The sequence below is a fragment of the Euprymna scolopes genome, chromosome 11 (genome assembly GCF_053919585.1).
Source record: "Euprymna scolopes isolate OS-2025 chromosome 11, ASM5391958v1, whole genome shotgun sequence".
Classification (NCBI taxonomy): domain Eukaryota; kingdom Metazoa; phylum Mollusca; class Cephalopoda; order Sepiida; family Sepiolidae; genus Euprymna; species Euprymna scolopes.
In genome coordinates, this window is record NC_136492.1 from 136710435 (window position 1) to 136735246 (window position 24812).

Sequence of the window (24812 nt, forward strand, 5' to 3'; positions counted from 1 at the left end):
AAATATTGGGGGTTGGCGGCCTTGGCCGTAAAGGGTAAATTTAGATAGGATGCTGTACAAGTACCGTTTTTCTAATTAAAAAATTAAAGAGCTCGATATGTTTAAGTAATTTCTGTTTCCGTAATTTTCTGTGCGTCGAGAGTAAGAATTTGTTTGTTTATTATCTTGATGGTATAGTGAAGAAGCACCTTATTTCTCATATAAAGTTATGCTACTCGAATATATCACGTGGTTTTTTGTTTTAATAACTTTTATGTACGTCACAGGTTGGATTTTTTTTATTGTTTCATATGACCACTATACTGCACAATTAATTAATTTTTTTTAGTAAAATAATGTACAAGTACTGTATTTCTAATATATAGATGAAACTACATAATTCACTGTTGTGCAAATGTTTCGGTATGTCACAGGTTAATGTTTGTTTTTATATTAGAGTGCTATACTTAAGAACGTGTTATTTCATATATAAATGTCATACTACTGGAATATATTACAGGATATTCGGTTTGGATTACTGCTATGTATGTCACAGGTAAGATGTCCCTTTTTCATATGTGTAATATACTGTACAAATACCTTTTTTTCTCGGGTAAGATAGTGTACAGATATCTTATTGCCTGGATAGGATACCGTACTGGAATTTTTTTTCCAATTTGTACATGAAAGAACTCGATAAGTTTATGCAATTTAGTTTTTGCTAAATTTTCTGGACGTCAGGATGAATCTGTCTTTTTTTATCTCGGTACTATAGTGACTAAGCACGTTATTTCTCATATGTAAGTCATAGTAATCGAATATTAAACGCGAATTTCGGTTTTATCTACGCTTCTGTATGTCATAGATAAGATTTTTTTCATGTGAGTACTATACTGTACAAGTACATGATTTCTTTTGCAGAAATTCTTGTTCACATAAATACATTTAAAATTTAGTGATCATTTTATGCGATTTTTAGAATATGGCATCTATACAAATATACAAACATATAATACATAAAATTCATAATGATCAGTTACTTAGTTTAGCAGTGAATACAATGCACAGAAATACATAATCATATACGCATACTAATAATTCCTAATGCTCAGTTAATTATTTTAGGAGTGAGTCCAGTACGTAGAAATATACACCACATACACATAATTTAAACCTACAATGATTGGTTAATTAGTTTAATAATGAATCAAATGCATACAAATACAGGAACATATGCACATAATCAAAATGCAATATATTCGGTTAATTAGTTTAGCAGCGAGGTCAATACAGAGAAATAGATAATCATATACACATAATTAATATCCATAATGGTTGTTTAATTAGTTTAGTAGTGAATTTAATACATAGAAATATGTAAACATATACGCATAATAAACATTCATAATGATCAGTTAATTAATTTAGAAGGAATACAATACATTGAAATATCATATACACCTAGTTTAAATTCATAATGATCGGTTAATTAGTTTAGGAGTGAATCCAATACAGATAATAATATAATTATATTCACATGTTACGTAAATAAAATCTATTCCTTTGTATTTTTTAAACAAAGGTGTTCTTGTGTATTTATTACATAGTAACATTTAAAAACCAAGAATATCGGAATGAAAAAAAAAGAAAAAGAAATGACGGAGCCCGAAACCGCAACACTTGTGCGAGTAAAAGGGACAACCGGTTTAACAACATTGTGAAATATCTAAATAAATAGATGCCGCTTTACACGACGTACGCATGCGCAAAGACGACGCCATTGTGCTACACTCGTCAAGGTGTTATTTCTTTGGAAATCCTTAGCAATTAGTTACACCGAGTAAATACCTCGAATAATATCCTGCACCAAAAATGCAATCTTTTGGGTTACTGCACGCCGTCCAACGAGAATCGCTCTGTTGTGTAGCGGGGTTCATATTGAAACACATATAACGGGGGCTAAGAACAAATGATAATTATTTTTATAACAGAGAGAGACATGTTGGTCCATCATGACGACTGTGATGATAATTCTTTTATCATATTATAATATAGAACTGAAACATTTATATAGTTTTTTGTTAAGACAGGCGAGGGAAAACATTTCTTGAGTGGGGAGATATACAAAGTTCTTAAAGATGATAATAGTCAAACCGCAGTTATCTATTCAATTTGTTGACTAATGACACGTAGACAAACAGTTTACAAATATGAGCTGATTTCTTTATTCATCTGCCGCCTGATTTATGACTCAGAAATTCAACCATATATTACTAAGTGGTTTACTCCTCCCTTTAGTATGTTAGGGCATCAGCTCCCACTAAGTCGCTGCCCGACTCTCGTCTTTGACTGTAACTCAGATTCTCTGATTAACTAACTTCGAACCCCATCTCAATATATTGATAATCTCCTTTGTTTGTGACGTAAGACGTGTGCTGTAAACCAAAGTGTCTACATTTCACGTGGATTTTACATATGCCTGCCCAAACACAATTTGGAAAACAAAGTATTCCCAATTTTACTTTCTCGATGTATAACCTATTTTCAATCTTTACAAACTCGCATTGTTCATTCTTTCACCTGCCATATTTAATATCCAGTTATTTCTAAAAGAAGAAACAATTGACTGCATTCCTAGGATCTCAATTATCTATTATCTTTTAACACTTGCCTACAGGGTTAGATTCTAGCCCTTTCCTAATATCATTTTCACTTATATAGTCTGCCTTCTTACTTATATGAGAAGGGGAGTGTCCTTTCTATATAACACGTCTAGGAGGTGATACAGTTTGAGAAACGGGGACAGACACAAACAGGCATAGTAGGCTTTATATATTAGATTTTCTTTCTGACTTTTAATTGTGAAATCAAAAAAATTGTACTAATTCTCTAATTTAAAAAAAATCCAAACATTTTAATTTTATTCATAAACTTTTGATTATCATATATATATATATATATATATATATATATATATATATATATATATATATATATATATATATATAGAGAGAGAGAGAGAGAGAGAGAGAGAGAGAAGGTGAGGGGGAGTTTTTCTCGCTCGCTCTGGTTGACTTTATTATTTACTTTTTACTATTTCTAGTAGCACATTTCTATTTGGTTTTTAGTCACCTACAACTAAAATCACTTCTAACAGAATTGATAACAAAACACTTGACTATCAGTGATTAGCATAAATGTTTTTAGTGATCTTGTAAAATTCTGCTCAGGCTGATAACCTTTATATCCGACTTCCTGACATAGTATAAATAGTACGATAGGCTAGAAAATAAATTGTAAAGCTATCTAGTTTGGGAGATTAAGAACACCGTAATTACATCAATTAAGGCCACTCTTAGAACAAACTTCCGCAAAGGTAGGCATTAAAATATTTTGTTTAGAAAAAAATGCTTACATAAATTGGGAGGATTTTACAATTAAATGAAAACAAACGCCTGTAAGACATCGGTACGAAGTTAAAAAAATCTGGTTTTGCATTCTTCTGCAAACGCACAATAAATTAGTAATAAGTTTTTTTGGGCGGAATTACCTACGAATGAAAATATCCATACATATAAATAAGAGAAGACATTCTGGGGAGCTCTAAATATGGAGAACCAACAGCGCTTTTCGTTGGCTTACAGGTTTATATGCTCTTGTGCTATGCATCTCTTTACGTTGCTCCTGTGTTCTATGTTCCGTGTAACATTCTGACAAGTGCGATAATAGACGTTCATGCAATCTTACTATAAATCAGTGATAATATATCGATACATTACTGTTGCACACGTACTGCTTATTGCATTACTAGTTTAATTTAAATAATCAACTAAGCAACGATGTCCAATATTATTGCAAAACAACTTGGTAAGAAGATTAAATAAAAAGATAAAATAACTCGTACTTCTAAGAATAATTTGAGATCACATACAATTTAACCTCAGTGTCTGAATCACAGGCGAAATTATCGCATTTCTTCTTTAATCCCTTTCATGTGTAAGGCCAAATTGAACGACATTACGATTTCAACAATTCAGCAGTGTGATCAATATTTCTTTGATTTAGTATTGATTTATTTGAGTTTTTATGAATGCCAGCCATTTGCCGGTTCTCATATAAATATTATGAGGACATGTGAAGATACGATTAGAATTAGTGAACTCGGATATAGAATATAGATTGTGATGCCGCAAATAGACATTCAGATATACACAGGTCTACACATACATATATATTACATACACTGGACCACATGTTATGTAAACAGAAGCAGAAAAACATGGTTATATGTGCACATATCTATGTATAAAACTGTATATGTGCGCATACCGATTTATGAAAATTATATATATATATATATATATATATATATATATATGTATGTATGTGTGTGTATAATATATATATATATATATATATATATATATATATATATATATATATACATATATATATATAATAAAGGAGGGATTTTGTGTGTGTGTCTATATCAGTCCGAAACCAGCAGCTAGACAAACTGTAAATGTGATACATTTTCCCTTGCACACAAGACCGGCCTAAACCAGCGGAGTGAACACGAATGGTATGCAAGCAATCTTAATTTGCTCATTTTGTGAGAAAAAAGAAGGAATGTGCGAATAAGGAATAGAGCTAAGCACAAAGTGCGTCTGGTGCATCTCTGATATTGTATATCTGCACCTGGTTAATAGAAAAAGAAGGGGTGCGAAAGCCGGCGGTGAGCAGAGCCTATCTACTCCTTAAGCAATTTATCTTTGTAACCAAGAAAATTTCTTCCAGTAACCAGCTTTAGGAAAGTTGTAGGCTCTGACTGAGGAGCCCTTCTTTTTTTTACCGGCGCATAATTTATTAAAACAAGACACAATTTCCTAATCTCGATATTTTTCAACGTTTTAAATACACTAAGGGTAAAATATTGTTTTGAAAGAAATAAAAATCCCCATCTAATTACACGTCTTTAGTTAAAGAAAGGGAACTTTATTTCAGTTACATTTTTTAATAGTTTAAAACACCTTTAATTCATTATTGCATACAACAAATTTGGACGCTAAAATTAACACAAAAACATTAATAACAAAAAATGAAGCTATCGAAATGCAAAATAAAATGTTTCGACGAATGTTCAATTAAACTAATTTAAAGCGAAATGAATAAATACTTCTGTTTTAGGTATTCAGTTCTGCCTTGAAGAATAATATAGTAATATAGTTGTTATTTTACGCTTTATCATTTTCCTTTTTTATAGTTTATAACGTTTTTTTTCATTTAGTTATATTTAGAAGTTTTCTTATGCAGATATTTTGATTAATGTGTTTATAATTTTAATTGATCTTACCAAATTTACTTTCGGTTTTAGTCACATTTTCATTTCATACATTAAAATATTATACCTCAGCACTGACTGTGAATCCCCTCCCGTTCTTACAGTTTTATCTGGATAAATTAAACTATGATATTTAAATCTATTTTACAACCGGAGAACATCAATCCTGTTCCAAAATTTATTATTTTGTGAAAAAATTAATTTCCAGAAAAGAATCAATGACCGCTCAAATTGAGAAGGGAGCAATGCAATTACCGTAGTTTGTGAAAGAATTGTCCCCTTTCGCGACGTAACCGTCTTGTAGTATATTTGCCAGACGAAAGAGAAATAGATTTACGTTCAATAGCCGGCAACCAAATCAACTTGTGGTGGAAGGAAGAGAAAAAAAGGCAAGAGAATTTCCCCTCTTAAATAAGGAAAGGATCAATTGATTAACTATCACGTGATCCGGCGCACAGAAAAAAAATCTTTGAAAGGGTGTATAACAACAACAACAACAACAACAACAATTCTTGGTTTGTATTCAAGGTAAGTGCACGCCGATCCTTATCTTCTCGGACAATCATTAATCCTTTTCTTCACATTATTTAAGATGTATTTAAGATTTTATAACGGGCAACCTCCTCATCTGCTATCACTTTTTTACTATTGGAAAACGCACCCGCGTGCCCCGTCAGTAAAATTTATTTTGTTCCAATTCCACAACTGTAACATTTTTTTTTTACTGAGTATATTATATGCAGACGTATTTTACGACCTGACAACACCGCCGCGCTGTCACAATTAATAATATTTAAACGGATTAAAGACGGGACAATGCCCCTATCTGTCATAATTGATTTTACACTTGGGCAACGCCGACTACCCGACGTATTATCACAACTTTGTTGTCTCTTTCCCCTGTCACAATTTATTTCGGTCTTTTTCCCTTGGTTTGCTGACGCAATTTTACAACCGGACAACGTCGGCGCCCTCTGCTAGTCTACTGTATAAATTATAAACGGCTGCGTGTGTATTCGTAGATCCGCTAGACAAATTGTCATTCACTACGTGCTGACATCAATATAACATCGTTTAAAAAGGCGATCTCACGGAAATAAGCTATCGAAAAATTCGAAACAATCGTGGATTATTTACTGTAGAAATATGTTCTTTTAAGGGGGTCTGATAAAAACGTTGCTCTCGACGGGTTCGCAAACCGCGTGTACTTGAACCTTCGTGTTGTTCTTCTGTTTTAAATAGCTTAATTTGTGACGTTATTACATCTGTGTCCTCGTAACCCCATCGATCAGATGTTCATTTGCAAATTTAAGTTATGCTAATTTGCGCACAGAATTTTTTTTTTCTTTTTCCTTTTTACAAATGTTTACTTTCGGTTTCAGTTCTGGATTATACCACTAATATCCCATTAATTTTATTTTTTACGACCGGGCTGCGCTTTTCCCCCACGTTGTCACAATCTCTTTGTTACCCACCCACCACTCCTGTTGTCACAATTTTTTTACGACCGGTAAACACCGTGCGTCTTCCACTAGAATATGCTGGTGTGGGGGGGGGCGTGTGTGTGCGTGTGGGGGGTGTGTGGGTGTGTGTGGATGTGTGTATGTGCGTGTATGTTTATATTCACTTAGTAATGAATCGATACTAAAAGATATTCAACTTATATTTATATCTTCTGCGTCATCCTCATTATATCTTTCGACCTTATTATCGTTATATAAATCCATATAAACGATGTTTCTTTCATAGGCTGCGAACTTAAATTTAATTACAGAAAATATTTATAGAAATATGTTTGTCTAAAATATTCATTTTTTTCATTCATAATTTAAATATAATTTAGGCCGCATGGTCATGCGACTCGCGCGAATATGGCGTAATATATTCCCCTTAAGCTGCTATTTTCCCACATTCAACTTTTTCCCTTCTTTAAATTAAAAATTTATTCTATAAGCTTATTTTATTCTGTCGTCTTTGTCCTGTCCATATTCCGCATTGCTCTGTTCTCTTAACTGTAGATAAACACGACTTTACAAATGTTCTAAAACCAAATCAATAATAGAATAAGCCAATAATTTTCGGATCTATTAAACTTCAATATTTTCTTATAATGATTAATCCACGGCAAAATCATCGATTAATAATAAAGTCTCATCCACGCCGTGTAATTTTAAGTTTTAAGAAAATATATTATACTTTAATTATACCCGTCTAAATTACCCTTAACGTTTCCTATGAAATTCATAATACCAATTATATATAGTTTAGTACTCACTCGAACATATTACATTTTAAGTTTATTCACGACATATAAGCAGACAATGCTTCCATCTAGAGTAACGTTTCAAAAGCCAATAACAACCTTGAACATGTGTCCTAATTTGCCAAAAAGTAATTTAATAATATTTTTCACCACAAACTCATTATCCACACTTGGACACAGTTAATATCTATGTCTCGCGATTTCAAGGTAGCAGCCAGCGTCGAGAAGCTTCTGGCACTCCTCTTTACACATGACCTGAAATGGAAAACTTACATCAAAATTGTTGCCAAGATCGTTGGGAAATTGCTGCCTTATTTATGGCTCCTAAATGGATCTGACTGTAGGTGATATTCTCTACCTTAATAAGAGGCAAAACCACCATAAATGGAGAACTGTGTACACATCTTCGCAAGATATGCTTAAAGATGTCTATCTAGCCTTGAGAAAGTTCGAAAGTGGCTGCGAAATCAAGATGATACACTTTTCTCCTCCATGCAATCATTTTCCCACAGAAGAGATTATACGACCTCGTCTGGGAACTATGTTTATCTACATGACAGGTGCTCATCCAAGCTTCAGTCTATGGGCGGCGCTCGCAAACTTTCACAAAAATCACTCCCATCCATACAATCATAACCAACAATTTCGAGCGTATAAAAATCTTGGACTGTTTCGGTTATTATTTAAAAAAACACCACAAACGCAGAAACATAGCACATTTTGGTATTGCATTTATTTGTGTGTGTATTTTAACCTTTTAATCGCGAGTTGCAGTTATTTGCATCAATCAAAATTTAAAAAAAACAAAACAAATGAAACGAATAGAAGTTAAGCCAAAAGTTTGTTTTTCTTATATTCAAATCAGTGTTTACATCAGATTTAAATTTAAGTAATAAGTTTTACTTAGTTTTCTAATAGCATATTGGTATTAGAAACGGATCCAAAACTTTCATATATATATATATATATATATATATATATATTAGTTACCGTTAAAAACAGAATTGACTGCAATTGACAGTATATTTGTACAATGTTTGTTATGTGCAGGATCAACAAACCGGATTCATCATCGGGCATTATAATGAAGAGAGAACAATCAAGCGACTAAAGGATCTATGAGGACACGATAACAACTATTTTGCACGTCGCCTTATCAAGAAAGATTGTCCGCTGAACAAGAAAATTGAAAGGAACATTCCAAAGAGGAAAGGCACTACAAAGATAACAAAGGGAAACAGAAAATAAAGGAAAAGAACAGAGTATGGAATAAAGATCACAAGATTGAACATTGTATGCATCATACTATTATCTTCCGATTCCTTTTAGACTTCAGGACTGGATAAACTCTATTTTTATATATTTTGTTTTGAGGTTGCTGATTACGTTCTCAGCCAATTGCTTAAAGTTTTTTTTTTATTACTCAAACCCAATATACAACCCTATTCTTATTATACGTTGCATAGACATTCATGCATAAATGTATATTTATTTTTAATCGCTCAATAATTGCTTCTAATGACATGATATTTTTCTTTGTATTTGCCTCTCTTTCGCTCCATTGAACGGTGTGCAGAAATTCTGGGTTGGTTAACCCTTAACTATATTAAATGCGTTCTATATGTATAAATCGGTATTTGTCCGTGCGTTTGTTGCTTTTTGAAACTCGAGTACATGGCGAAGATGAGCTTGAAAGAAAAGCCGGAAATATTGCATCTGAAATATCCTTTTATTATTTTTCTTTTGTGTGTGTTGAGAGCAAAGTGTCTAGAAACTGCAAATAAGTATCTCCATAGATGTTCCATACGCGACAAGTGGTCTTTCCCAGTTCTACACGATATAGACGCGTGCATATACCTGTATATATATATATATATATATATATATATATATATATATATATATATATATATATATATATATATATATAAATTTTGGACCCTTGAAATGTCCCGTTTATTTAAATTACCGTGGACTGGGGAAAAGAGTTAAATACTTTCCAAACAGATTCGCCGAAGTATTTAGACTGCTTTTATTCTGTGTCCTTGCGTTTGGTATATACTTCGAGACCTGCTTTTCCGTCTTTTCGCAAGGATAGTTTGCCTTAAATCCCAAATAGCAATATTGTATATCAATTCAAATGCTAGTGCGATGCTGGTTATGATGGGCGAACATCCTTGCATCTTTTGACTCGTATAAACCAGCATGTTCAATCGAAGATCAGACAAGGGAGGATGAGGTCTGGTGGTCTCCCTCCTTCTGCAGCCTTGGACTCTGTTATTGGTCAGCCTTTGGTTGACAAGCCGTGCTGTGCCGATAGATATAAAATAGAATGGTTCGAGGTGCTACATGGAGCGGACTCTAGAAACCATTTAAAGATTTTGGAGTCTCTCTCTATTGCGATGGGTCAACCTTCTTTGTGCCGGCAAAAGAAAACATCAAACGCATTGTTTCTCTTTGGGAAACTTTGAATCTTTTCTCCCGTTTTCCCCCCTCGTTGTACCAACATTTGAATCGTTTTTAAACGTTAATAAATTTATTTTAGTGTCCCCGTACTTTTGGCACATTCAATAAGTTCCCCATTAGAACTCTTTATTTTCGACATAATATTATTTTGTACGCTATCGATTTTCTCCTGATGAGATGATAGCCGAAAGAGCTCTTGAGCAACTTCCGCCTATTTTATTCCAACCTATATATCAATTCTGTATCTCCAAACATATATATATATATATATATATATATATATATATACATATACATATATATATATATATATATATATATATATATATATATATATATATATATATATATATACTAGCATTTCAGCCCGGCGTTGCCTGGGTGTTTGGATGTGTATGTTGAGAAAAAAAAGAAAGTAATTCTTTTTTAACTTTGATCCTTAACATTTATTGTTTTGGGCTCAATTTTTTTTAAAACTTTGATCCATAACATTTATTGTTTTGGGCTCACATCAAGTTATCAAGTTAGATCCATGTCTAAGGAATCTATATCTAAAATGTCAAGTGTTTAGACCCTACATTGTCGGAGGAGTTTGGTAGCGTTCTCAAAAGTCAAATCGCTGAACGATGACCCTTTAATTGCCAAATTTTAGGTTGAAAACCGATCACCTTTATTTTACAAAATCTCAGTACCCTGTATATAAAATTTCGACTCTGTAGACAAAAATTTGACAGAGTTATTGCGTAGGGAAATGTACACACACAGGCATAGAGATACACACACAGTCAGACATACACTTTCACTTTTATAGATATACTAGTATGGGTGCCGGGCGTTGCCGGGTATTTGGATGTGTATGTTGAGCAAAATAAAAACTGCCAATTTTTTTTTTTTAACTTGACCCCTATTATGGCCCCTTAAAATTTATTGTTTTGGGCTCAAATCAAGTTATTAAGTTAGATCCATGTCCAAGGAAATATATCTATAAAATGTCAAGTGTTTAGACCCGAAATTGTCGGAGAGGTTTGGTAGAGTTCCCAAAAGTCAAACTGTTGAACTTTGACCTCTTAATCCTCAAAGTTCCGGCCGAAAACGGATCTCAACGGTTTTCCCAAATCTCAGAACCTTGTATATTAAATTTCGAGTCTGTAGACTTCAAATTTACAGAGTTATTGCGTAGGGAAATGTACACAGACAGACACACAGACACACAGACAGACAGACACTTTCACTTCATATATATATATATATATATATATATATATATATATATACGTATACATATATATATATATATAAGTTTAGTGGTTATATTTAAATTCTGAAAGAAAAACAACATATAGACACATATATTCGAATTAAGAATTTATTCTTCGACAAAAGGAATATATAAAAGGGGCTATTTTAATTTCCTTAATCCCTCAGAGGAAATGAAATGCGGTTAGCAAAATGTTCAGCTGTGAATAGGCATTTATTTTTCTTTTCAGCACAAATACTGAAAATAGTTTTTTGAGGGGTGAATGATAATTATATGGAAATAATTATAGGAAAAGGGAATTTGATACAACCCGAGTACTCCATTATCGGAAGGAGTACTATGTCCTACGGGGTTATGAGTCCAGAAAAGCCAGAATATTGGTCCAAGTGAGAAAGCAGTAGTCCCGTATAACAAAAAAGCGTGGCTGCTCCTTATTGATTTTCCGGAAGGTATACGGGGCAGCCGTATTCGTTGGTGCACCAATATCCTCTGATGATATGAGCCTTTATCAAAACTCCATGGATTAAGGAAATCAGCATAACACCTTCTATATATTCCATTTGTCAAACAATAAATTCTAAATAAATTCGAATATATGTGCCTATATGTTGTTTTTTTCAGAATTTAAATATAAGCACTAAAATTTTATATTGCTCTATTCTTAAATATTGAGCGTCTCCGTTGTGGCTAGGATGCCCCTGAAATATTACTTCAATTAATATCTATCAGGATCCTTCATCTGTTTTCTAATCAGTATCTTATTTTGATTATATATATATATATATATATATATATATATATATATATATATATATATATATATATATATATATATATATATATACCCAAAACATCTGGTCTTGATGAAAAAGCCACTAAAATTGCTGCTCTAGTTTCAAATGATCACCAAGGAGAGGCTTTATTCCAATTTTTGTTACATAGGCATCACCACATATCAAGGCCCAGTGACCACTCGAGGACAAGAGTTAAAGTGTACGGTATCGAATTGGACAATATAATAATCGATAGTAATGAAAATGCGTTTAATTTGTTAACTTAAGTGGAACGGCTCATCGAAAACTTTTTTACGTTGCATTTGAAGACAACCGTATTGTAGTCAGCTGGAAAGCAGTAAAATGGAAGACAATTCCATAGGCGTGCACTTCTAAGACAGAAATTGTGTTCATGGAATGTACGTTTAGGTTTAGCCACAGGAAAAGAATGGATGAATTATCGATAGTTTTTTCAGCTACACGAGTGTTTCTTGTGAAAGTTTGTTGGGAGGACAATAGATTGAAGTTCAGTCGAGCACTTGCCATAAAACTAACGATAAAGCAATTTAAACAGGCAGAATCTCCTCTGTAAGGGAAGAGCAAAGTGTATCTTCTACGAGGCCACGAAGTATATTTTGAACTCTATCTAGTCTTTTCTAGCAGCTCATGCCAAGATTTGACAACAGTACTTCATCCTTGGACTACATGACTTTTATATACATAGAAAACTGTATCAGCAATGAGATATCTAGTACATCGATAGAAGGATCACACCATATTTCAAGCGGCCTTGGCAACGGATTTGATGTTTGTGTTCCATTGCAGATAAGGAGTAAAGGTAACGCCCAGAAGCTTCTCAAAACATGACACCTCCGCATGATGAGAGCTGTTCATTACAATTGATGCCAGATGGGGATCAGAGCGTTGGTGATTTGAAAGTAAAAGCCTGAATGTAGATGCATTAAAATTAACCAGCCACCTCTTTACCCATAGTACCACTTGCTCAAGATCACAGGAGAGAGAACCAGAGAAAACTTGGTCGTTTAAGGTCTTAGATGTGCAACAATATATGTTATTGTCATCAGCATAAATGTGCATGGATCATATAAGGCTGTGATTTGGAAGATCACTAATGTAGATAAGGAAGGGAGTTGGGCCTGCGATTAACCCCTGAGGGACTCCAGCACTAATAGTGTGAGCTTCTGATCTCCGCCCATCAACTCCTATTTTTATGAACCGATTAGAGAGAAATTATTTAATAATTTAGAAGACATTTACAGCTATACCATAGCTGGAGATCTTGTGAAGTAAACCTTTATGCCATACCCTATAAAACCCTTTGATGTGTCAAGAGCAAATGCTCTAGAAAGAGAAGCATTTATCGACAGATTCACCAATTCTAGTAGATATAACCGTAAGCACATCTTCTATAGATCTAGCAGAACGAAAACCATATTGATCTCACTAAGAAGGTTATTTTTGCTAAGATGGTTGATTACTTCTCTATTTAACAGAGATTCCAGCAACTTACTCATGAGGCACAGGAGACTTATTGGTCTTTTTGGCCTATACTGACAGGGAGATGACCGATCACCTGAATTCTTAAATACAGGGCGTACTTAGTAGATTTTACAGGGTGATTGGAAGCAATTCTCCTTAAGAAAACGTTTAAACAGTTTTATGGCGCTTTTTCTGGTTGAAGTTTTTTCAGCACTATAATTGGAATACCGTAAATACGTTACTGGAATCAAGGTTTTTGATAAGCTTGGCAACATCAGGTATATATAGTTGCATATTATATAGCGTGTTTTCTGATACAGGAGGAAATAATGGGGATTGGCGGGCTGGGTCGCATAGGGTAGAATTAGTTGCAACACTGGTGGGAACCCAGCCGTTGCTCAGCTACTTTTGACTTGACGAACTTAGCATACAACTCTCTTGCGTTCTTTATTACTTTTTTTACAGTGTTTGCTGGCAGTCCTGAAAGCGGCATTAGTCTCAGTACATCTATCACGTTGAGAGCAATGGAAAAAGTAATGTCTGTGCGCAATCCCATCATCACATTTTGAAGAGAACCATGGCTGGATGTTAGGTATTTGCTGAAAGTTTTCGAGGGTATTAAACGGTCTATACCTACAATGCCGTCAGGTCTGATACTACAGAGGACATATTCTTTTTAAACATGGGTGTCAGAGGTAGATCTGATATAAATGAACGGAAGTTATCCCAGTCAGCCATAGGGTATCGATATACTGTACGATGCAGGGGTATGTCTGAAGACATTATATTTCATTTTTATCCTAATTTATATAACAGAGTGGCCGGAATATCAAAATGGAGAAAGGACAGAAACTGAACATAGTTCAGAGCAAGATGTGAGAAAAAGGTCTAGGAGACTTGCATATTGCCCGTCATTGCCGGACACAAGGGTGGGTTCGGGAACAAGTTGAGTGAGGTCATAAGCAAAGGAGAAATCCTGGCAGAAGCTCCCCTAATCATCGGTCTGGTTTGAGTGGTTTAATCATTTCTAATTGTGAACATCGAAGTCTCTATATACGTGAATGTTAGCTGAAGAATAAGCAAATATGACGTGGTCATTTTCTCAGATATGCTTTTAAAGATAGTAACCCCGCTGTTGTGGGCGCGATAGAGAGTAAATATAAACGCGGTAGTGTGAGTAAGTGCAATCCGAAAGCACATATAGGGTAAGTTAGGATCTTTTCTGGAGATGTTCCTACCACAGGTAAAGCCATCTTTTATGCAGGCACATAGTCCATGCCCATGGCTCTTTTAATGGTAAGATGTGTAGGCTAAGTTAGAGTATCCTTTAATTCCGAACTCATCGAGGAAATAATCTATCCAATGCCAGTTTCGCTTAGGAATAATAGGTCTGGTTTATTCTCCTGTAATTGGGTTTCAATCTTTCGAAGATTAGAACGTAGACCCCTGATGTTAGAGAAGGATACATGGTAGTAAGGGGGTCTACGTTGGAAGTTGGAGATCTGAGTTTAATCGTGTATTTTTCTTGATAATGTTCATGATGGAGTTTTGGGATTTGCGAACTAGGTCGACGGACATGCTTAGAGCAGGACAGATGAGGAAAAAAGATAGAAATATAAAACAAAGATCTTTTTAGCACATGATAAGGTAAAATCTTAACAATTACCCACCAATATGACATTGAAAGGCCTCATTAGAAGCCACTGCATGGTGTAGAATCAATTCACCAAATCGAAATACAGAAACAACAGAATTTAGCACCTGCTGATAGAATAGCTTCCTTAGTGGTTAATCAAGAGTTCGGGTCCCATACTATCAGGCGGATAACGTCAGCCCAGATAAAACGTTTACCTCCAGCACCTTTACTAGTGACATGGCTACAAGGATAGACATAGAAACAGAAAATTCCCGACATCTCGGGCGAATGTTCGCGCAAAATACTTCCAACCTAGAATACAGCTTTTTCTTATCCTTTGTCAGAAAAGTCACTCATTAAAAATGAGGACTGAGGGACAAATAAAGCGAAGCGAGAGTAACAGGAGCTACTGATTACACATCCACAATGCATTTTCCACTCTCCATTACACATTTTTGTATAAAGTATTTCATTTAAAAAAAGTCAATTTGCGTGTTTAAAGGAAAATTTTGTGATAGATCCCTCTCTCGTTTAATGAAAATGAATACAATTGCCTGATCTATTTGGGTAGATGTAATAAACAACGAAGGCCAGTGGAATGGTTGGCCGAAATGGTGTGAATAAACAAAACCAATAAAAAGATCATAAACAACAACTAATAAAGATGAGAATAATAGTCCGAAATAAAAATAAAAAATAAATTAATAATAAACAACATTTGTGGACGAGAAAACCTATTATTACATAAAACAACTAAAAAATAAAAATATAAATTTAATACTGAAATAAAATGTAGTTATTAACATTTGAATCTAAAAAGACAAACATTAAAATTAATATTGCACAACTTATCTCGAAACCACGCGCTCGAGATCAGAGGAGAGAGAATAAGAGGGAACTTTGTCATTTACGGCGTTTGATGTGTTGCCATATATGGTCGTGTCATCGGCATAGATGTCAACGAATTATTTAAGAGTGTGTTTTGGGAGATCATTGATGTAGATCAGGAAGAGAGTTGAGCCCAGAATGGCTCCCAGAGGGACTCCAGCATTAATACTCTGGACCTCTGATTTCTTCCCATCAACCACTACTCTTATGCGGCTATCAGAGAGAAATTATTTAATTATCGAGAAAACCTTTCCAGTTATACCGTAGCTGGAAATCTTGTGAAGTATGCCCTTATGCCATATTGGTCGAAGGAGTTTCATATGTCAAGAGCAATTGCTCTAGAGAGGAAGCCTTTGTAAACAGATTCACTAATCCTATGAGATATAACCGTTAGCACATCTGTTGTAGATCTAGCAGAACGGAAACCATATTGCATATCACTAAGACGGCTATTTCTGCTGAGGTTGTTGAATTTAATATCGATTCCAGCAACTTACTCATTACACATAGGATACTTATTGGTCTGTACTTAGAGAGAGACGACTTATCATCTGAATTCTTAAATACAGAGCATACTGATGAGGTTTTCCAGGGTGTTGGGAAACACTTCTCTTTAAGGCAACACTTAAACAGTTAAAAGTAATGGGGCCAGTTCTGTTTGATGCTTTTTCAGCACTATAATAGAAATGCCGTCAGGGCCAATTGTTTTTCTGAAATCAAGGTTCTTGATTAGCATAGCACCTCACGCACAGATATTTGTATGTTCCATAGCGTGTTGGCTGTTATAGGTGGAAATCCGGGGAGTTGATGGCCTTCGACGCGTAGGGTAGAATAAGCTGCAAAGTTCTTGACAAATAGTTTGACATTTTCTGCTGCTGGCGAGATGACCTCTGGTCCATTGATAATGCTTGGGATAGAACGCACGCTTCTGTCAAGGATCCTTTTTGCTATTTGCCCAAAACTGGTGGGAACCAAGCCGCTGATCAGCTACTTTGTATTTAACAGACTGAGCATATAGCTCTCTTGCATATATTATAACCTTTTTACAGTGGTTGCTGGCAGTCCTGGAAGCAGCTTGTCACAGTGCATCTATTACGTAGCTGTGGAAAAAATGATTTCTGTTAGCGATGGCAGCAGCACATTTTGTGGAGAACCATAGCTTGCTGTTAGATTTTTGCTGGAATTTTTTAGATAATATGAATCGGGGTATGCCTACAATTAACCATTCGGCCAGGTCTGATTCTGTTTAGGATACATATTTTTTAAACATGGAATTAAGGGGTAGATTAGATATATATGTATGGACGATATCCCAGTCAGCCGTAGAGTATCGATATACAGTACGGTGGAGAGGTACGTCTGAAGACTTATTGCATTTCGTTTTTATTTTAACTGATACAACCGTGTGGTCGGAAGATCCTAGAGGGGACAGAGGTCAAAAGAGACTACGATTATGAATATCTCAAACATCAAATTTTTTTTATAAAAGGTGGAATTTACTCCATTTATAAAAACCAAAGAGGAGATATATAACATATGATAAATATTTGGTATTAAGTCTTCCCTAGCTTTTAATGTAGATTAATTAAAACCATAACAAGTTTAGTCTCCCCTTCATAAAATACAGAGTTTTTTGTTTTTTTTTTAAATATGTTAGATATTTGGTAATTCCTATGCAAAACCAGTAACACAAATGACTACGATTGAAATATTTATAAATGTGCAGAAACAATATTTTTATTACTACTATTATGTGTTTTCGAGGGTGCTAAAAAAGATAGAACGTTTAAAATTCTAGGAGAAAAATAGTTTCTAAGAGATGTAGAAGTTAATGTTTAATAAAAATCGGGGGATACTTTTTTTCGTAAAAAAATGTAAAATGAATGGCCGCATTATAGCCTCGTTCTTTTGTTTTTTGAGGGGGAAGCGACTATTATATATTTAAGGGTGGCGTTTATTTGGTTATTGTGGTCTAATAGGGCAACACCAAAACCTACGTTTAAAAGACACCTTTTTCTTATGTGCTGAAACGAAAAATATTATAGTAGGAACTTGAAATTTTTTTGGAGAGTGGAAAGATTCAGCAACTTCAGCGAAACATATTATGGATGTAAAAAGTGTTCCACATTGCCTCTGAATTATGAATGATCCTCTTAATGTCAAACCATGACAAAATGTCCCATTACGCAGTAGACACTTCACATCAGTACCTTTCCAACGAGTTTTTATTTGTTAAATTCTGATCAACAGTCGCTGAGATTTGGAACTTATAATATTGAATTATATATATATATATATATATATATATATATATATATATATATGTGTGTGTGTGTGTGAATCAATACATGCATATATATACATATATATATTTATATATATATATATATATATATATATATATATATATATATATATATATATATGTTGTATTGTATGTCATAATGACCACGTTTTTTTCCGATTTTGTTTACTTATCGATTCACCGAGTGTGTTTTTTTTTATTTCGGCTTGCAGGGTGAATATTGTAGCGCACAGTTGATGTTATTCGGTCATATTCTTCTCAAGGATTTTTAACGGTGCATCCGATTTTTGTCAGTAGTGTTTATATTTGTTGTAATTCTTTTCTTTATTGATCCTTAGTTAATTTATAGTTCGTTTTTTGGTTAATTTTATATTAGTTTTAAATGTGAGCGCATAATAGGTACGAGTGAATTATTTATTTTTATTTTATTTGTTTGGTTATTTATTTGTGGTTGGTTGTTGACGACGGGTAGTATATCTGCCCTGATAAAAAAGGAGATGTTGCTTAATAAGGAGGTGTATATTGTTAAATCTACTAAATTTAGTCTTTGTGTGCAATTGTTAAGGTTTGGAATTTTAGTATTATTAGTTAAGATATTTCTTATGTAAAACCATCGTAGTTTTTTTTATTACGAAATGTTAGTTGTCGTTTTATTGTGCTACTAGATGGTAGGTTAATCCTAAGGAGACTGTTGTCGTTGTGTAGCCTATGTATGCATTGGATGAGTTTAGAGTGGGTTCATATATATTCTTCGGACGGGCAAATAAATTCATAAACTGCATTAGTTATGTCAAGTATGGTGTTTGTATTATTATTTTTTTAATATAAGATTGGTGGTTTAAAATTAAGGAGTGATGTTCAAGCTGACATGCTTGAATTATACTTGCGGCGGCGCGCACACACACACACACATTCACATATCAAAATAGAATAATGAACTGCTTATATCTTTGGTTTTATTGGAGAAATGAAAATTTGCCGGCTTTTTGAAAATAATAATAGTATTCTATGATTAATATTTCATGACAATTGGTAAGAAAAAATATACATATATTTTAAACCAATAAAATTTGCCTACATTATATATATATATATATATATATATATATATATATATATATATATATATATATATATATATATATATAATGTCCTTGCAAGCTAGCTTCAGTTTTATTGCTTTGGAATGAATTTGGCTTGCCTTTTTTTTTTGCTTGCTTGCTTGTCCCCCCCTGTGGACTTGCCAGGCCACTAATTATACCACTGTATATTATTTTTCAAATTTACATAGATATCCAAATACTACGATTGTTTTTCAACTAGCATCGATTACGTTGGACATTCTTATTCAAATTGCTCACATTTGGGAGATATACAATATTCAAAAGCACGATTACTTTTCACATAATAAGCGACTTTATAATATTTCGTGCGTATATTCTTCAATAAAGAATGAGGAAAATGGAAATATGGACTTTTGAGACTTCATAATAGTTGGATCTGGCTTCATTCCCATGCATATATTTAGAGAATATATGCATTTTCAAATAGCTTACCAGTATGATTATTTTGAATAAGGAATGTGCTATGCATCACCTATTAAACCTACCTCATGTCTTATAGTATGTATAAATAATTGTTAACCATTTATATCAGATAAAATATGTTTTAACCTCCATATATCTCAAAAAGAAGAAGTCAAGTCTTAAACGATCGAAATCCTTGAATGCGCGATTATGTTTTGAAATTGTTGATTTTATCATGCCTGATCTGGCTTCGAGGTAGGTTAATTTTTTTATTGTATACGTTTGTATCTCCATGATTTTTTTCTTTAAATCAACGCTATTTTAGGAATTTTTTGATAGTTGTATTCGTGCGAATGAAATGAGCATTTTTATTTTTACCTCATACATTTTTATACATTGTACATTTATATACAAAAGTTTGTGTAAATAGGTCCTGTATATGACCTTAAACTATATCCGAAGATGAGCCACCAGTTTGCGAGCTTTGGGGAGTATTCAGCCACCCTGTAATTGCCATTGCTTCTAGGTCCATTCTGACCCGGAGTGGGAGCACCTATTAGGGTCTCAATTATATGTTAAATATACACCGACTTTAACAAAAAAGGGTTATATAAAAAAAAAATTCTTCAAAATAACTGGATTCGGCATTAAATAACCTGAAAAAGGTTGATATGCCGTAAAACAAAAACAACCAACCTGTGTAAATAAATGCATGTCAAAACAGTTAGATCCGCTATTAAGTATTGTTAGGTTATAAATGTCTGAAGTTTATTTAATGTTTGTATGTGATCCTTTTAGAAGTGCTCGGCGAAAAAATCTCCATGATTTGTTGTTTACATGATTTCTATATATTTGTATCGAGTTGAACTCTTCAACAATTTTTAAAAAATTGATTCTATCGCAAATAGTCTCCCGCCTTTCATTGTTAGTTTACATATTCCATTTGTTTTATTATTACATTTGTGAATGGGTTATTCATTCTGGTAAATAATGTATATATATATATATATATATATATATATATATATATATATATATATATATATATATATATATATATATATATATATATACAAGGTGCTATCGCTATATTTCCATACTTTTTCCCGTATATACACTTTTATTTATAATACACCCATGAAACTCTAGTCCCTGTTCGAAGAAATCTCCCCCGGCTGCAAAGCACTTGTACCGTTCCAACAACTTCCTGAAACACCCATGGAAGTTATATTGTTTGAACATTTTAATGACCTTCATCACAGCCTCTGTCATCTCTTATATTTGTCTTATAATGGCAGTGTATGTGGTTCTCCTTGAGCTTAAGAAATAACAAAAAAATCCAGGGAGCAAAATCGTGGCTTTAGGGAGTGTGAAACATTGTCTTCATTCCCAACTTTATCGCTGGAACAAATTCGTGCAAATCTTCCGAATTCAGTTCCTCGCAAATATTTGTGTGTACAGTTCTCACACCGACATCAAACTGTTCACATATGTATGTGTAGATACACGACGGTCCGTATGCATAAATTTCTTTATTTGGCCAATTGACTTTAATTCACCTTTCACACCTTTTAGCATCCTTCAAACTCTCCCTACTTTCCTTGAATTTCTGATACCATTCAACTGATGCGCGATTCATGCAATACGGTCAGGAAGCAGTATAAAACATTCGATCCGTTTCTGTGGCATTTTCCCTAAGTTTAAAACAGAATGTTATTGCATATGTGTCTTTGAATGTGTCCTTATGTATACATTGCATTTTGGCATTCATCAGTTGTGACAATCAGGCTTTAGTAGAGGATTATATCAATTCCTGTTGTAGCTAATCGTTTGAACCTGAAATCATAACGCTTAATCAGTCATTTGCCAAGATGTATAGCAATAACATACTTAATTTCCAAAAGTACACAAGAATTTGAAGTGTCTGTAAACAAAGTCCGGAAACTTATTGAAGGCACCTAGTAATTGCTAATTTCACGTGTCGGTCTTCTATCAATGTCCATGCAACGCATTATGATTTTGGATTCATGCCTGCCATATTATTATTATTATTATTATTATTATTATTATTATTATTATTATTATTATTATTATTATAAACTATTATTATCTATATCATAATATGATAGTGTGTGTTCTTTTGTGTGTAACGCTTTCCGGCAAATTTTATTGGTTGAGATTTAAGAAGACACGCTATCGTATTAATATTTATATTATACTAAATATGAGTTAATAGATTTGATAAGTGTTTAATTAGATCCAAGGCATAATCTCCTTCTTCTTTTCGAGTAGGAGAGGATGATAGCTTTACGTGTTTACTTCCAGTGATGACGTCATTTTCTTCTGTTAAAAAATACGCATATAATATATGATAATTGCGTTTGTAATGAAATAATCAGCCGATACAATATATCAAAGTTATTATTTTAGTAAGGGGGAAGCGATAACGTTGGTTTTATAAATTATAAAAAATGTGTGTCGAAATTAGTAACATATCCAAGAATTATGAAAAAGTATTAAATGTAAGTTAATTGATTGATGTGTTTTTAATGAAATAATAAGCCCAGGAAACATATCAAATTCATTTTATTAGAAAGAAAGGAGGCGATAATGTGGTTTTAAATAATTAAATGTGAGGTAATGGATTGATGATTTCTTTGTAATGAAATAATGAGCCCAGCAAATATATTAAAGTTATTATTCAAGTAAGGGGGCGATAATGCAGGTAAAAATTATGAAAAATTGTTGTCGAAATTAATACCACATCCAAAAATTATGAAAAATCATGAAGTGTGATTTAATTGATTGATGTATTTGTAATGAAGTAATCGGCCTAGACATTATATCGAAGTAATTATATTACTTATGAGAACGGGCGATAATGTTGGTCAAAATAATGAAAACTGATTGTAGAAATTAGTAACATATCCAAGAATTATGAAAAATGATGGAATTTGAGTTAATGGATTGGTATGTTTGCAATAATATAATCTGTCCAGACAATGTATCAAAGTTATTATTTTAGTAATCGGGAGGGACGATAATATGGGTTTAAATTATGAAAAATGATTGTCGAAATTAGTAACATATCCAAGAATTATAAAAAAATGATGAAATGTGATTTAATTGATTGGTGTGTTTGTAACGAAATAATCAGCAATATAGAAAAGTTATTATTTTAGTAAGGGGGAGTGATACAGTTTAAACAAAAAGGCTACAATAATATGGTGGTGTCTTCATTCATGTGGAACGCCCACACAATGCCCAGCAGCAATATTATACATAGGAAAGAGGGCACTATGTAAGTTCCACAGATCCCGCTAGTTATTATTATTGACATTACCAACATTATTATTATTATTATTATTATTATTATTATTATTATTATTATTATTATTATTATTATTATAAGGCGGATAGTCTATCCTGATGGGAACTAATTCATTTTTACATGAGAGACACCACTTATCAAGGCCACAAGGCCAATCGACGAGAAGTGTTATTGAGTATACAAGAATCAATAGGATAAAATCGTAGTAATCGTTAGTAATGGAAATTTGGAAGATTGGATTACTTAAGCGGGTGATTCATCAAGAATTTGTTTATGTTGTACTTTAAGAGTTGTAGTCAGCTCGGAAACAGGCAAACGGAAGAGAGAAAGAAGAAAGAAGCTTTGTTCATGGAATCTACGTTTTGATTAAAGTTCAGTCAAAGAGTGGGGAAAATTATTGACAGTGGTTTCAGGTAGACGGGTGTTTTTATTGAAGGATTTGCGAAGGGGGCAGAGATTGGAGCTAAGATTAGCACTTGCCATGGAAAGAACGATAAAACAAAGGCAAGCTCGCAACGTTCCTTCTGGGGAAAAGCAGTTGCAGGGAAGAGAAAACAGCATCCCACAGTAAGATGAGAGACGCTCAAGGGTACAAAAATAGGAATTGTCCCAGTCGTGAAGGATTTCTCCTCCACCTAAAGAGAACAAGAAATGGAAGTGCGGCATCCGAAGAACAGATGCTGCACTTTGATCCTGACCAAAAGGCCAAGAGTAGCGGTGAGTCCGAACAACGGGCGTGGAAAAAGAAAGGGGAGAAAAGGCAGCTGTAAACGACGAAAGGAAGAGAAAGAAAGACAGAGAAAAAAGATAAGATCATAGCTTGTGGCGGGAGAACGTGATGACGATAAATTGGCCATGACAGCCCGTGGGTGGCGAGGATACCAATGAAATTCCGATGTACAAAGCAAACAGTGTCGACGAACAGCTGGGCGATAAGTGACCCTATTGAAAAGACACGGGGCCTTTGTGGAATCGGATTCAGCTGTTTTTATGTCCTCTCAAAAATAATTAAGTAAGTCATCTCTGTTTTTACGACCTGTCAAGTTCCATTAGGCCCCCGAAATTGAGAACGCCCGAATGCCAACAGAGGAAAAAAGACAGCTCCTTTTTTGGGTATAGGCCGCCTGGCGAAGATTTGACGGACAGCGACCCCTTAATTCTTATTGGCCAACGACCCGAAACAGGAAGAGACCCCGTCCACGCCCCCACAATATAAGCAGCGAGCCTTGAGAGATTGACAGTTAGTAAGAGAGAGAGCTTTGCTTCCTTGGGTCCGACGAACGAAGATTCCCCCATCGACTGACCCTGTCACGTAGATAATTGAGTTTTCTGTCGGAGAGAGAAGAGAAAACCTCGCAGTTAACAAGTGGCCAGTCCCTAACTAAACAGCTAACTGCGATTGTACCCTGATTGAATACAAAGAAGTTTAAACAAAAAGAAACGCTTATTGACTTGGTCCTTTCAATTGTTTTGCATGACAAGTCTGTTTCAGGAAACCGGCCGTTGACATCATCGCCGAGGAAACACCAGAACCGACAACCGGAGT